Raw genomic sequence first — 14425 nt, forward strand, 5'->3', positions numbered from 1 at the left:
TGGTAGGGTCCGCTAGTAGGTCCCCCCTGCAGCCATTGATTAGCTCCCCCGCACACATAGATACAATGGTAGGATCTGCTAGTAGCTCCCTCCGCACACTGTACAGTGGTAGGATCCGCTAGTAGGTCGACCCCGCAGCCTGTACAATGGTATGAGCCTCTAATTAGCCTCCCTGCACACATAGACACAATGGTACGATCTGCTAGTAGCTCCCTCCGCACACTGTACAGTGGTAGGATCCGCTAGTAGGTCGACCCCGCAGCCTGTACAATGGTATGAGCCTCTAATTAGCCCCCCCCCCCCCCCCCCGCACACATAGATACAATGGTAGGATCTGCTAGTAGCTCCCTCCTCACACTGTTCAGTGGTAGGATCCACTAGTATGTTCCCCCCCCCACAGCCTGTATAATGGTATGAGCCTCTAATTAACCCACCCCCCCTCCCCGCACAAATAGATACAATGGTAGGATCTGCTAGTAGCTCCCTCCGCACACTGTACAGTGGTAGGATCGGCTAGTATGTCCCCCCCCCACAGCCTGTATAATGGTATCAGCCTCTAATTAGCCTCCCCGCACACATAGATACAATGGTAGGATCTGCTAGTAGCTCCCTCCACACACTGTACAGTGGTAGGATCCGCTAGTAGGTCCCCCCCGCAGCCTGTATAATGGTATGAGCCTGTAATTAGCCTCCCCGCGCAGTGGTAGGATCCGCTGCTAGGTCCCCGCCCAATATACAGTGGACTGGAGGAACATCACCTTCTGGATGTAGTGCCTGCTGTACAGGAGCTTCTCACAACAATACACTGTCATCAGATAACGCTGCACAACACATTTCTGGGACGTTCTTGTCTGCAGACAATGTTCTTGTACAGATTGTGATGTGCTGAACATGAATCTGCAGCGCCCCAGAGATCTGGTTGTTGCAGTATGACACTCTGGCCACTAGGGGGAGCAAACGGCTTTATTTATTGGGCCACTTCTCACACTGGTAAAACTAGGGGTTGGATAGGAAGTTAGTCAGAAGCTGACTGGGTTGGATTCAGGCAACATCCCGTGGCAGGGGGTGTTGCAGGGAGAAGACAAAGGGGGGTCCCTGTCAGGCGTGGGAACCTGGCAGGCACCTAGTGAACAGAACGTAACGGAACCGCGCCTGCACACCCTGCGGCGGTATCCAAGAGAGAGACACGAAGGGAAGGATATTGTGAAACAGTGTAAACAAGATCAAGCACAAAGGAGAACCAGTAGGAGTCGTGCCGTGAGACTGAGGCAACATCTTACTGAGGCGCGTAGTCGGTGGCCGGAATACCGCGGGATTAACTGACTCTAGGCCTTACTTCGAACTCTGCAGGACAGTTAATTATAGGTTGGCTGTCTACCTTAAATTTCCTAAGAAGACATAGGGGGCAACAGTGGGAGAGGGGCGTCTCTAGGGTCCCGGAAGACCTCCAGGCCTTCCCGTCATACGGGTGCGTCCTAATCAAAACATACTGGGGGACGAGAAACTAGCAACATCTGGAACTAAAGAGAGAGAGAGAGCTGTAGAGAACGAACGAGAACAGCAGTTGTGAGGACTATTCCGAATGCTCAGCAGGGTAGGACTACAACACACAGGCGCTAGTGGTAGGCAACGATTTCCATCTGCGAAGGAAACTCTGGAAGTGCCCATCGGAACGGTCTCAGTCTCAGACAGCCCTGTTAAGCGTGCTCTGGATTGAGGATCCTGAAGTCTTCAGTAAAGAGACTGCAACCCTGTGTCCTCGTTATTGACTGCACCTCACACCATCACCATCTACACCACTGGGAAGCCCTGGGGATATACTTCACCTGTGGGAAGGTATACCATCCAGCTGCCATTCCATCACCCCAGCGGACCCCACAGCAGCGTCGGTCACCCTGACCGAACACCACAGGTGGCGTCACGAACCCCTGACAGACTGCACCACCTTTATTGGACGCCCCTTAGCAGGGTCGCGGACCGGGTCTAGCCACCGTGACAGCCTCAGAACCGAACCAGAGAGGCCCGGTACCGAGAACTCGTGGCCCTGTGTCTGGGGGCGCTCCAACTTGGCGTCACGAACAGGATTGTACTTAAGCCTGGGAAGCGGGTCATGTGTGCCTTGGAACTGTGATTGAAACGTGTTTGAACTGTGATTTATTGCAAAGACTGTGTATTGCTATCTGCCGCAAGATTCCCGCCAAAACCGCTGCCATTGCTGCGCCACGAGGAGCGCAGGAGAAGAAGAAGGGCGTGGAAGTGGGCGTGAGCAAGCTGAAGAGCGCGAAAAGTAATAGCCGCCCAGTCTAAATATTTCTGTACTTCGAGGACGTGTCCGTCAGCTGCCGAGATCCGCCTCCTGATCCTCAGTGGAGGGCGGAGACAAAGAAAACGAAACCGCCCACGAAGGAGAGAGCGGGAAAAGGACAAGGAGGGAGAAGAAGTGAGTCACGTGGAGGACGCCATGACAAGCCGCCCGGGACCGGAGCGTGGGGTCGGAGCAGAGGACTCCCCCAGCTACCCAGAGAGATACCACGGCCAGGCGTCACCTGTTGGCCCCGACTTCCTACAGGCCGGAGTGGACGAGCTCAGCGATCGACTCTGGCGGACGCAGCTGAGCACTGAGGCCGGGTGGAAGGAGATCGTCACCGGGGGCCTCACCAGACGTCTGTCGGCAGCCTCGTGTGGTCCGGAGCAAGAAAGAAGTTCCAGCGCTCCGAAGCCAGAAAGCAAGGCCCTGCCGGAAAGCGAGATACTGCAAACAGAGATGACAATGCCACAGCGCAAGGCCCCGCAGTCAGCGTTCCAGATCCCAGCGGAGACGGAGCAGGCCGGCACCGGAGGGACCGCATCTGAAGCAGGTATGAAGAACGACCCTGCCTCACTGACAGAAGACCTACTGACAAGCTCCGTAACAGCGCCACCTGCTGCCATGACTAAGACTAACTCTGAACTGACAAATCCTAATACTATTACCACAATGGGTATTATTGCCGCTACTGAATCTACTACCAAAACTGACATTCGAACCCAGATTATACCTGAAGAACCGATCAGTGACATTGATACCGCATCGGATGAGAAAAGAGATATGCAAAGCCATAAGACCCCCATCTGGAGTGAGGGAGCCCCTGATGTGGCACCTGGTAGCCGCCAGTATCCAGCTGGGCTACCCCCTGAGTTACAGCACTAAACCTCGAAACCCCGACAAATGTACATAGTTAACTGTTTCCTGTTTGCTGCTTTAAACCCGTCCAGGGTTAACTCCTAGGGGTCCCTTTGTTTACCCGGGATCCCTATTGTTTATAGTTCTTTTTCTATTTTTGCACAAGTTTATCATTGTTTCCAAAGACTGCCGGATCATGGACGGTGAATGATTATGTATATAGTTTGCACCTTCTTAAAGGTGCTCCCTACTGGTTTTACAAGCGAAAGAAGACTTTGCGAAGATAATGCTTCTGGACATGACGTAGGAGGTCTTGCTTTCAGTGGACTTGCAGACAGAGAGAGAATCTGCACTACCTCATAGAGACTTGGGTCCCTCTTAAAGGGAATGTTTACATGATTGCTTTAATAAAAGTTGAAATGTTAATAATGTTGATAGAAACTGAGGACAGGAAAGCTTGAAAGTGAACCCGTAGGGGTTAGAGAGAGAGTCCTCCTGAGAACTGTAGAAAGATGGTCGGCACAATGACAGTAGGCCCCAGTGGCGTATCTAGGGGGGGGGCAGCCGGGGCATGTGCCCCGGGCGCAGCTGGCAGGGGGGCGCAGTTGGGCCGCCAAATGTCTCCCCTGGCAGCTGCATTCTGCCGCCCCTGCACTCGGAGTCAGCTGTTCTCTGTGTCGGACTGTCAAGCTGACATCCGGCACAGAGACGCTGCAGCGCGCGGCTCCCAGTGTTCAATTGTACTCGTATCTTACGGACATGAGTACAATTGAACATCTGACTGCAGTGCCTGTCTAGAATGGAGCTGAGGTAAGATGTCACCGGAAGGGGCGGGGCCTCCTTCAGTCCAGTGAAGACAGATAGCAGGAACCAGGAAGCTGCTGGAGTCGTGTGAGGAGGACTGAGGGTCTGCAGCATGCAGCCATGTGAGGAGATTACCGAGGTGTGTGGGGATTGGAGGGATAATGATGAGGGGCTGTGTAGTGGATGATGAGACGCTGTGGGGAATGGAGGGATAATGATGAGGGGCTGTGTAGTGGATGATGAGAAGCTGTGGGGAATGGAGGGATAATGATGAGGGGCTGTGTAGTGGATGATGAGAGGCTGTGGGGAATGGAGGGATAATGATGAGGGGCTGTGTAGTGGATGATGAGAAGCTGTGGGGAATGGAGGGATAATGATGAGGGGCTGTGTAGTGGATGATGAGAAGCTGTGGGGAATGGAGGGATAATGATGAGGGGCTGTGTAGTGGATGATGAGAAGCTGTGGGGATTGGAGGGATAATGATGAGGGGCTGTGTAGTGGATGATGAGACGCTGTGGGGAATGGAGGGATAATGATGAGGGGCTGTGTAGTGGATGATGAGACGCTGTGGGGAATGGAGGGATAATGATGAGGGGCTGTGTAGTGGATGATGAGAAGCTGTGGGGAATGGAGGGATAATGATGAGGGGCTGTGTAGTGGATGATGAGACGCTGTGGGGATTGGAGGGATAATGATGAGGGGCTGTGTAGTGGATGATGAGAAGCTGTGGGGAATGGAGGGATAATGATGAGGGGCTGTGTAGTGGATGATGAGAAGCTGTGGGGATTGGAGGGATAATGATGAGGGGCTGTGTAGTGGATGATGAGACGCTGTGGGGAATGGAGGGATAATGATGAGGGGCTGTGTAGTGGATGATGAGAAGCTGTGGGGATTGGAGGGATAATGATGAGGGGCTGTGTAGTGGATGATGAGACGCTGTGGGGAATGGAGGGATAATGATGAGGGGCTGTGTAGTGGATGATGAGACGCTGTGGGGATTGGAGGGATAATGATGAGGGGCTGTGTAGTGGATGATGAGAAGCTGTGGGGATTGGAGGGATAATGATGAGGGGCTGTGTAGTGGATGATGAGAAGCTGTGGGGAATGGAGGGATAATGATGAGGGGCTGTGTAGTGGATGATGAGAAGCTGTGGGGATTGGAGGGATAATGATGAGGGGCTGTGTAGTGGATGATGAGAAGCTGTGGGGATTGGAGGGATAATGATGAGGGGCTGTGTAGTGGATGATGAGGCGCTGTGGGGATTGGAGGGATAATGATGAGGGGCTGTGTAGTGGATGATGAGACGCTGTGGGGATTGGAGGGATAATGATGAGGGGCTGTGTAGTGGATGATGAGAAGCTGTGGGGAATGGAGGGATAATGATGAGGGGCTGTGTAGTGGATGATGAGAAGCTGTGGGGAATGGAGGGATAATGATGAGGGGCTGTGTAGTGGATGATGAGAAGCTGTGGGGAATGGAGGGATAATGATGAGGGGCTGTGTAGTGGATGATGAGACGCTGTGGGGATTGGAGGGATAATGATGAGGGGCTGTGTAGTGGATGATGAGAAGCTGTGGGGATTGGAGGGATAATGATGAGGGGCTGTGTAGTGGATGATGAGAAGCTGTGGGGAATGGAGGGATAATGATGAGGGGCTGTGTAGTGGATGATGAGAAGCTGTGGGGATTGGAGGGATAATGATGAGGGGCTGTGTAGTGGATGATGAGAAGCTGTGGGGATTGGAGGGATAATGATGAGGGGCTGTGTAGTGGATGATGAGACGCTGTGGGGAATGGAGGGATAATGATGAGGGGCTGTGTAGTGGATGATGAGAAGCTGTGGGGAATGGAGGGATAATGATGAGGGGCTGTGTAGTGGATGATGAGAAGCTGTGGGGATTGGAGGGATAATGATGAGGGGCTGTGTAGTGGATGATGAGAAGCTGTGGGGATTGGAGGGATAATGATGAGGGGCTGTGTAGTGGATGATGAGAAGCTGTGGGGAATGGAGGGATAATGATGAGGGGCTGTGTAGTGGATGATGAGACGCTGTGGGGATTGGAGGGATAATGATGAGGGGCTGTGTAGTGGATGATGAGACGCTGTGGGGATTGGAGGGATAATGATGAGGGGCTGTGTAGTGGATGATGAGACGCTGTGGGGATTGGAGGGATAATGATGAGGGGCTGTGTAGTGGATGATGAGAAGCTGTGGGGATTGGAGGGATAATGATGAGGGGCTGTGTAGTGGATGATGAGACGCTGTGGGGATTGGAGGGATAATGATGAGGGGCTGTGTAGTGGATGATGAGAAGCTGTGGGGAATGGAGGGATAATGATGAGGGGCTGTGTAGTGGATGATGAGAAGCTGTGGGGAATGGAGGGATAATGATGAGGGGCTGTGTAGTGGATGATGAGAAGCTGTGGGGAATGGAGGGATAATGATGAGGGGCTGTGTAGTGGATGATGAGACGCTGTGGGGATTGGAGGGATAATGATGAGGGGCTGTGTAGTGGATGATGAGAAGCTGTGGGGATTGGAGGGATAATGATGAGGGGCTGTGTAGTGGATGATGAGAAGCTGTGGGGATTGGAGGGATAATGATGAGGGGCTGTGTAGTGGATGATGAGAAGCTGTGGGGATTGGAGGGATAATGATGAGGGGCTGTGTAGTGGATGATGAGAAGCTGTGGGGAATGGAGGGATAATGATGAGGGGCTGTGTAGTGGATGATGAGAAGCTGTGGGGATTGGAGGGATAATGATGAGGGGCTGTGTAGTGGATGATGAGACGCTGTGGGGATTGGAGGGATAATGATGAGGGGCTGTGTAGTGGATGATGAGACGCTGTGGGGATTGGAGGGATAATGATGAGGGGCTGTGTAGTGGATGATGAGAAGCTGTGGGGATTGGAGGGATAATGATGAGGGGCTGTGTAGTGGATGATGAGACGCTGTGGGGATTGGAGGGATAATGATGAGGGGCTGTGTAGTGGATGATGAGAAGCTGTGGGGATTGGAGGGATAATGATGAGGGGCTGTGTAGTGGATGATGAGACGCTGTGGGGATTGGAGGGATAATGATGAGGGGCTGTGTAGTGGATGATGAGAAGCTGTGGGGATTGGAGGGATAATGATGAGGGGCTGTGTAGTGGATGATGAGAAGCTGTGGGGATTGGAGGGATAATGATGAGGGGCTGTGTAGTGGATGATGAGACGCTGTGGGGATTGGAGGGATAATGATGAGGGGCTGTGTAGTGGATGATGAGACGCTGTGGGGATTGGAGGGATAATGATGAGGGGCTGTGTAGTGGATGATGAGAAGCTGTGGGGATTGGAGGGATAATGATGAGGGGCTGTGTAGTGGATGATGAGAAGCTGTGGGGATTGGAGGGATAATGATGAGGGGCTGTGTAGTGGATGATGAGACGCTGTGGGGATTGGAGGGATAATGATGAGGGGCTGTGTAGTGGATGATGAGACGCTGTGGGGATTGGAGGGATAATGATGAGGGGCTGTGTAGTGGATGATGAGACGCTGTGGGGAATGGAGGGATAATGATGAGGGGCTGTGTAGTGGATGATGAGAAGCTGTGGGGATTGGAGGGATAATGATGAGGGGCTGTGTAGTGGATGATGAGAAGCTGTGGGGAATGGAGGGATAATGATGAGGGGCTGTGTAGTGGATGATGAGAAGCTGTGGGGATTGGAGGGATAATGATGAGGGGCTGTGTAGTGGATGATGAGACGCTGTGGGGATTGGAGGGATAATGATGAGGGGCTGTGTAGTGGATGATGAGAGGCTGTGGGGAATGGAGGGATAATGATGAGGGGCTGTGTAGTGGATGATGAGAAGCTGTGGGGATTGGAGGGATAATGATGAGGGGCTGTGTAGTGGATGATGAGACGCTGTGGGGAATGGAGGGATAATGATGAGGGGCTGTGTAGTGGATGATGAGAGGCTGTGGGGAATGGAGGGATAATGATGAGGGGCTGTGTAGTGGATGATGAGAAGCTGTGGGGAATGGAGGGATAATGATGAGGGGCTGTGTAGTGGATGATGAGAGGCTGTGGGGATTGGAGGGATAATGATGAGGGGCTGTGTAGTGGATGATGAGACGCTGTGGGGAATGGAGGGATAATGATGAGGGGCTGTGTAGTGGATGATGAGAAGCTGTGGGGATTGGAGGGATAATGATGAGGGGCTGTGTAGTGGATGATGAGAAGCTGTGGGGAATGGAGGGATAATGATGAGGGGCTGTGTAGTGGATGATGAGAAGCTGTGGGGATTGGAGGGATAATGATGAGGGGCTGTGTAGTGGATGATGAGAAGCTGTGGGGAATGGAGGGATAATGATGAGGGGCTGTGTAGTGGATGATGAGACGCTGTGGGGAATGGAGGGATAATGATGAGGGGCTGTGTAGTGGATGATGAGAAGCTGTGGGGAATGGAGGGATAATGATGAGGGGCTGTGTAGTGGATGATGAGACGCTGTGGGGATTGGAGGGATAATGATGAGGGGCTGTGTAGTGGATGATGAGACGCTGTGGGGATTGGAGGGATAATGATGAGGGGCTGTGTAGTGGATGATGAGACGCTGTGGGGATTGGAGGGATAATGATGAGGGGCTGTGTAGTGGATGATGAGAAGCTGTGGGGATTGGAGGGATAATGATGAGGGGCTGTGTAGTGGATGATGAGAAGCTGTGGGGAATGGAGGGATAATGATGAGGGGCTGTGTAGTGGATGATGAGAAGCTGTGGGGAATGGAGGGATAATGATGAGGGGCTGTGTAGTGGATGATGAGACGCTGTGGGGATTGGAGGGATAATGATGAGGGGCTGTGTAGTGGATGATGAGACGCTGTGGGGATTGGAGGGATAATGATGAGGGGCTGTGTAGTGGATGATGAGACGCTGTGGGGAATGGAGGGATAATGATGAGGGGCTGTGTAGTGGATGATGAGAAGCTGTGGGGAATGGAGGGATAATGATGAGGGGCTGTGTAGTGGATGATGAGACGCTGTGGGGATTGGAGGGATAATGATGAGGGGCTGTGTAGTGGATGATGAGACGCTGTGGGGAATGGAGGGATAATGATGAGGGGCTGTGTAGTGGATGATGAGAAGCTGTGGGGAATGGAGGGATAATGATGAGGGGCTGTGTAGTGGATGATGAGAAGCTGTGGGGAATGGAGGGATAATGATGAGGGGCTGTGTAGTGGATGATGAGACGCTGTGGGGATTGGAGGGATAATGATGAGGGGCTGTGTAGTGGATGATGAGACGCTGTGGGGATTGGAGGGATAATGATGAGGGGCTGTGTAGTGGATGATGAGAAGCTGTGGGGATTGGAGGGATAATGATGAGGGGCTGTGTAGTGGATGATGAGAAGCTGTGGGGAATGGAGGGATAATGATGAGGGGCTGTGTAGTGGATGATGAGAAGCTGTGGGGATTGGAGGGATAATGATGAGGGGCTGTGTAGTGGATGATGAGAAGCTGTGGGGAATGGAGGGATAATGATGAGGGGCTGTGTAGTGGATGATGAGACGCTGTGGGGAATGGAGGGATAATGATGAGGGGCTGTGTAGTGGATGATGAGAAGCTGTGGGGAATGGAGGGATAATGATGAGGGGCTGTGTAGTGGATGATGAGACGCTGTGGGGATTGGAGGGATAATGATGAGGGGCTGTGTAGTGGATGATGAGACGCTGTGGGGATTGGAGGGATAATGATGAGGGGCTGTGTAGTGGATGATGAGACGCTGTGGGGATTGGAGGGATAATGATGAGGGGCTGTGTAGTGGATGATGAGAAGCTGTGGGGATTGGAGGGATAATGATGAGGGGCTGTGTAGTGGATGATGAGAAGCTGTGGGGAATGGAGGGATAATGATGAGGGGCTGTGTAGTGGATGATGAGAAGCTGTGGGGAATGGAGGGATAATGATGAGGGGCTGTGTAGTGGATGATGAGACGCTGTGGGGATTGGAGGGATAATGATGAGGGGCTGTGTAGTGGATGATGAGACGCTGTGGGGATTGGAGGGATAATGATGAGGGGCTGTGTAGTGGATGATGAGACGCTGTGGGGAATGGAGGGATAATGATGAGGGGCTGTGTAGTGGATGATGAGAAGCTGTGGGGAATGGAGGGATAATGATGAGGGGCTGTGTAGTGGATGATGAGACGCTGTGGGGATTGGAGGGATAATGATGAGGGGCTGTGTAGTGGATGATGAGACGCTGTGGGGAATGGAGGGATAATGATGAGGGGCTGTGTAGTGGATGATGAGAAGCTGTGGGGAATGGAGGGATAATGATGAGGGGCTGTGTAGTGGATGATGAGAAGCTGTGGGGAATGGAGGGATAATGATGAGGGGCTGTGTAGTGGATGATGAGACGCTGTGGGGATTGGAGGGATAATGATGAGGGGCTGTGTAGTGGATGATGAGACGCTGTGGGGATTGGAGGGATAATGATGAGGGGCTGTGTAGTGGATGATGAGACGCTGTGGGGAATGGAGGGATAATGATGAGGGGCTGTGTAGTGGATGATGAGAAGCTGTGGGGAATGGAGGGATAATGATGAGGGGCTGTGTAGTGGATGATGAGACGCTGTGGGGAATGGAGGGATAATGATGAGGGGCTGTGTAGTGGATGATGAGACGCTGTGGGGAATGGAGGGATAATGATGAGGGGCTGTGTAGTGGATGATGAGAAGCTGTGGGGAATGGAGGGATAATGATGAGGGGCTGTGTAGTGGATGATGAGAAGCTGTGGGGATTGGAGGGATAATGATGAGGGGCTGTGTAGTGGATGATGAGACGCTGTGGGGAATGGAGGGATAATGATGAGGGGCTGTGTAGTGGATGATGAGAAGCTGTGGGGATTGGAGGGATAATGATGAGGGGCTGTGTAGTGGATGATGAGGCGCTGTGGGGATTGGAGGGATAATGATGAGGGGCTGTGTAGTGGATGATGAGACGCTGTGGGGATTGGAGGGATAATGATGAGGGGCTGTGTAGTGGATGATGAGAAGCTGTGGGGATTGGAGGGATAATGATGAGGGGCTGTGTAGTGGATGATGAGACGCTGTGGGGATTGGAGGGATAATGATGAGGGGCTGTGTAGTGGATGATGAGACGCTGTGGGGATTGGAGGGATAATGATGAGGGGCTGTGTAGTGGATGATGAGACGCTGTGGGGAATGGAGGGATAATGATGAGGGGCTGTGTAGTGGATGATGAGAAGCTGTGGGGATTGGAGGGATAATGATGAGGGGCTGTGTAGTGGATGATGAGACGCTGTGGGGATTGGAGGGATAATGATGAGGGGCTGTGTAGTGGATGATGAGACGCTGTGGGGATTGGAGGGATAATGATGAGGGGCTGTGTAGTGGATGATGAGAAGCTGTGGGGATTGGAGGGATAATGATGAGGGGCTGTGTAGTGGATGATGAGAAGCTGTGGGGATTGGAGGGATAATGATGAGGGGCTGTGTAGTGGATGATGAGAAGCTGTGGGGATTGGAGGGATAATGATGAGGGGCTGTGTAGTGGATGATGAGACGCTGTGGGGAATGGAGGTATAATGATGAGGGGCTGTGTAGTGGATGATGAGAAGCTGTGGGGATTGGAGGGATAATGATGAGGGGCTGTGTAGTGGATGATGAGAAGCTGTGGGGATTGGAGGGATAATGATGAGGGGCTGTGTAGTGAATGATGAGAAGCTGTGGGGATTGGAGGGATAATGATGCGGGGCTGTGTAGTGGATGATGAGAAGCTGTGGGGAATGGAGGGATAATGATGAGGGGCTGTGTAGTGGATGATGAGACGCTGTGGGGAATGGAGGGATAATGATGAGGGGCTGTGTAGTGGATGATGAGAAGCTGTCTGGGGAATGGAGGGATAATGATGAGGGGCTGTGTAGTGGATGATGAGATGCTGTGGGGAATGGAGGGATAATGATGAGGGGCTGTGTAGTGGATGATGAGACGCTGTGGGGAATGGAGGGATAATGATGAGGGGCTGTGTAGTGGATGATGAGAGGCTGTGGGGAATGGAGGGATAATGATGAGGGGCTGTGTAGTGGATGATGAGAAGCTGTGTGGGGAATGATGATGGGCTGTGTAGTGGATGATGAGGGGCTGTGTGGGGAATGGAGCATGATGAGGGGCAGTGTGGAAAAAGAAGGAATGAGAGGGGCTGTGTGGGAGAAGGGGGGTGATGAGGGGCTTTGGGGGAGAAGGGGGGTGATGAGGGGCTGTATGGGGGTGATGGGCTGTGTGGGGAATGGGGGATGAGAGGCTGTGTGGGTGATAATGAGGGCCTGTGGGGAATGGGGGGATGATGAGGGGCTCTGTGGAGAAGCAGGGTGATGAGGGCCTTTTTGGGGAATGATGAGGGCCTGTGGGGAATGGGAGGATGATGAGGGACTGTGTAGGGGTGATGAGGGGGAGATGGGGTTGATGAGGGGCTGTGTGGGGGATCAGGAGATGGGGGTGATGAGGGGCTGTGTGGGTAATGGGGGGATTTATTGTGTGGGGTTGAATTGGAGTGGAGATGGGAGATTTGAGGACACAAAATGAACAGCAAAGGGGGTGATGGGGCACAGAATAGAAACTGAGTAGTGGGTTCGTAGCATGGGGGCAGTGTAAGGGCACAGCCAGGAGGGGACAGTATACCAAGGAGGGGGAGTGTGATGAGAGAGTACAGTATAAATACTGGGCCCTATATGGGGGACACAGTGTGAGAGGACAGTGTGAAGAGGGGACCGGTATGGAAAGGAGAGGTCAGTGTGAAGAGCATGTACCATAAGAGGGACAGTGTGGGGGTCATATTTTGTGAAGACAATATAGTGAGGGGCAATTTTTCATTCAGGAGCATTATAATGACACTTGTATCTTTAAGGGCATCGTGAAGATGAAGAAAAGAAGAACGACTCCAGAGACGACATCATCTATAAGGTACCTGGATGTAAATGTTAATTGTGATACTGACTAACTCTCATGTTTTTATTTATGTTAGGAGCATTAAAGGGGATGTCCAGGTTTGTAATGAGTCTGCAGTCATTCTTCGTGACTGCAGACTTCTGAGTTCTCACAGTGCTCATTGCACGCTGTCAGGATTCTCTCGTGCTGGCAATTTACATACATGTGGTCACGTGCTGACTAGACATGTGTGGCCTCCGTCAATGAAAATGAACTGAGCGAGGCCGGGCACGTCTAGTCGGAATGTGTTCAGAATTATACAAATCACATGCTTGTACTGACATGACCGTCCACCGGCAAGGGAGAATCCTAAAAGTGTCCAGTGCATTTGTTGTGAGAATTCAGAAGTCTGCGATGTCAGGATTCAGGTCAGCAGGTTCCAGTAGTCGTCACATGGACACGTCACTCATATGTGACTTTCACACTTATGGTCTGGTGACAACGAGCTTTTCTTCTGCTTCTCAGTTTTTCACTGAACATTGAGAGCATTAGGGAGAGGAGCTTGTGGGTACATGACTAAGTGCGCAAATCGCATATGTGCTGGGGGGGGGGGGGCGCCAAAATGAATTCTTACCCCGGGTGCCAGAAACCCTAGATACACCTCTGGTAGGCCCAGCCAAGGAGCTAGGCGGTCCTGCATTGGGGAAGTTAGAACGGAAAGAAAAGTTGAGTTATTTATATAGTATTTTATAGTAGGCCTTTAGTGGGTTCAGCTTATACGCCCTTAAAGGAAAAAGTTAAATTATTGTTCAAAGTTTGCACTTGGTAGAATACCCGGCTGGGTACTGAGAGTTATTTATAGTCAACCTGTTATTTAAAAATATTTAATTCTGTTTGTAACGTTCAAGTGTCCTCACCTCCCATAAAGGGAAGCATTGTTCTATTTACTTGTTTTAGCATTTCAAAAATGTTGTATGTCTTTTGCTGCAATGTATTGTTGTTCTTCTTCCCAGTCCAGGAGTACTGGATTTAACCGGGGGGGAGTGCAGCGCCCCAGAGATCTGGTCGTTGCAGTATGACACTCTGGCCACTGGGGGGAGCAAAAGGCTTTATTTATTGGGCCACTCCTCACACTGGTAAAAAAAGGGGTTGGGGAGGAAGTAAGGGTGGTTTCACACTTGCGTTTTTGTCTGCAGCGTTTTTTTTTCAAAAAAACGCATGCATTTTTTTTCCTATATTTAACATTGAAAACGCATGCGTTTTTAGTGGTACGCGTTTGGTCGCGTTTTGAAACGCATGCGTTTTTTTGCTGCATGCGTTCATTTTCCAAAATGCAACTAGTAGTATTTTTGAGGGGCGTTTTTGGACACAAAAAAAACGCATGCGTTTTCATGCGGGTTTTTTTGGACCAAAAAGGCATTGGAGTCAATGGGGACGCATGCGTTTTTTTGTGCATGCGTTTGCATGCGTTTTTTTTACGCATACGTTTTTTTTAACAATGGTTGAATAGACTGTAGATAAGGCTGTCTAGACACTGA

General features: G+C 51.5%; 1 long non-coding RNA gene across 1 annotated transcript in view; it reads left to right on the plus strand.

Annotated features, from left to right (window-relative positions):
* Positions 1–3704: 3704 nt before the first annotated feature.
* LOC138651856 (uncharacterized) overlaps positions 3705–14425 on the plus strand; it is a 99388-nt gene continuing 88667 nt past the window's right edge. The window contains exons 1-2 of the long non-coding RNA XR_011315546.1: positions 3705–4106; positions 12868–12923. This is a non-coding gene — a long non-coding RNA (uncharacterized lncRNA). The remainder of the gene's footprint in view (positions 4107–12867; positions 12924–14425) is intronic.

Source organism: Ranitomeya imitator, chromosome 10 (genome assembly GCF_032444005.1).
Source record: "Ranitomeya imitator isolate aRanImi1 chromosome 10, aRanImi1.pri, whole genome shotgun sequence".
In the NCBI taxonomy this organism is placed as follows: domain Eukaryota; kingdom Metazoa; phylum Chordata; class Amphibia; order Anura; family Dendrobatidae; genus Ranitomeya; species Ranitomeya imitator.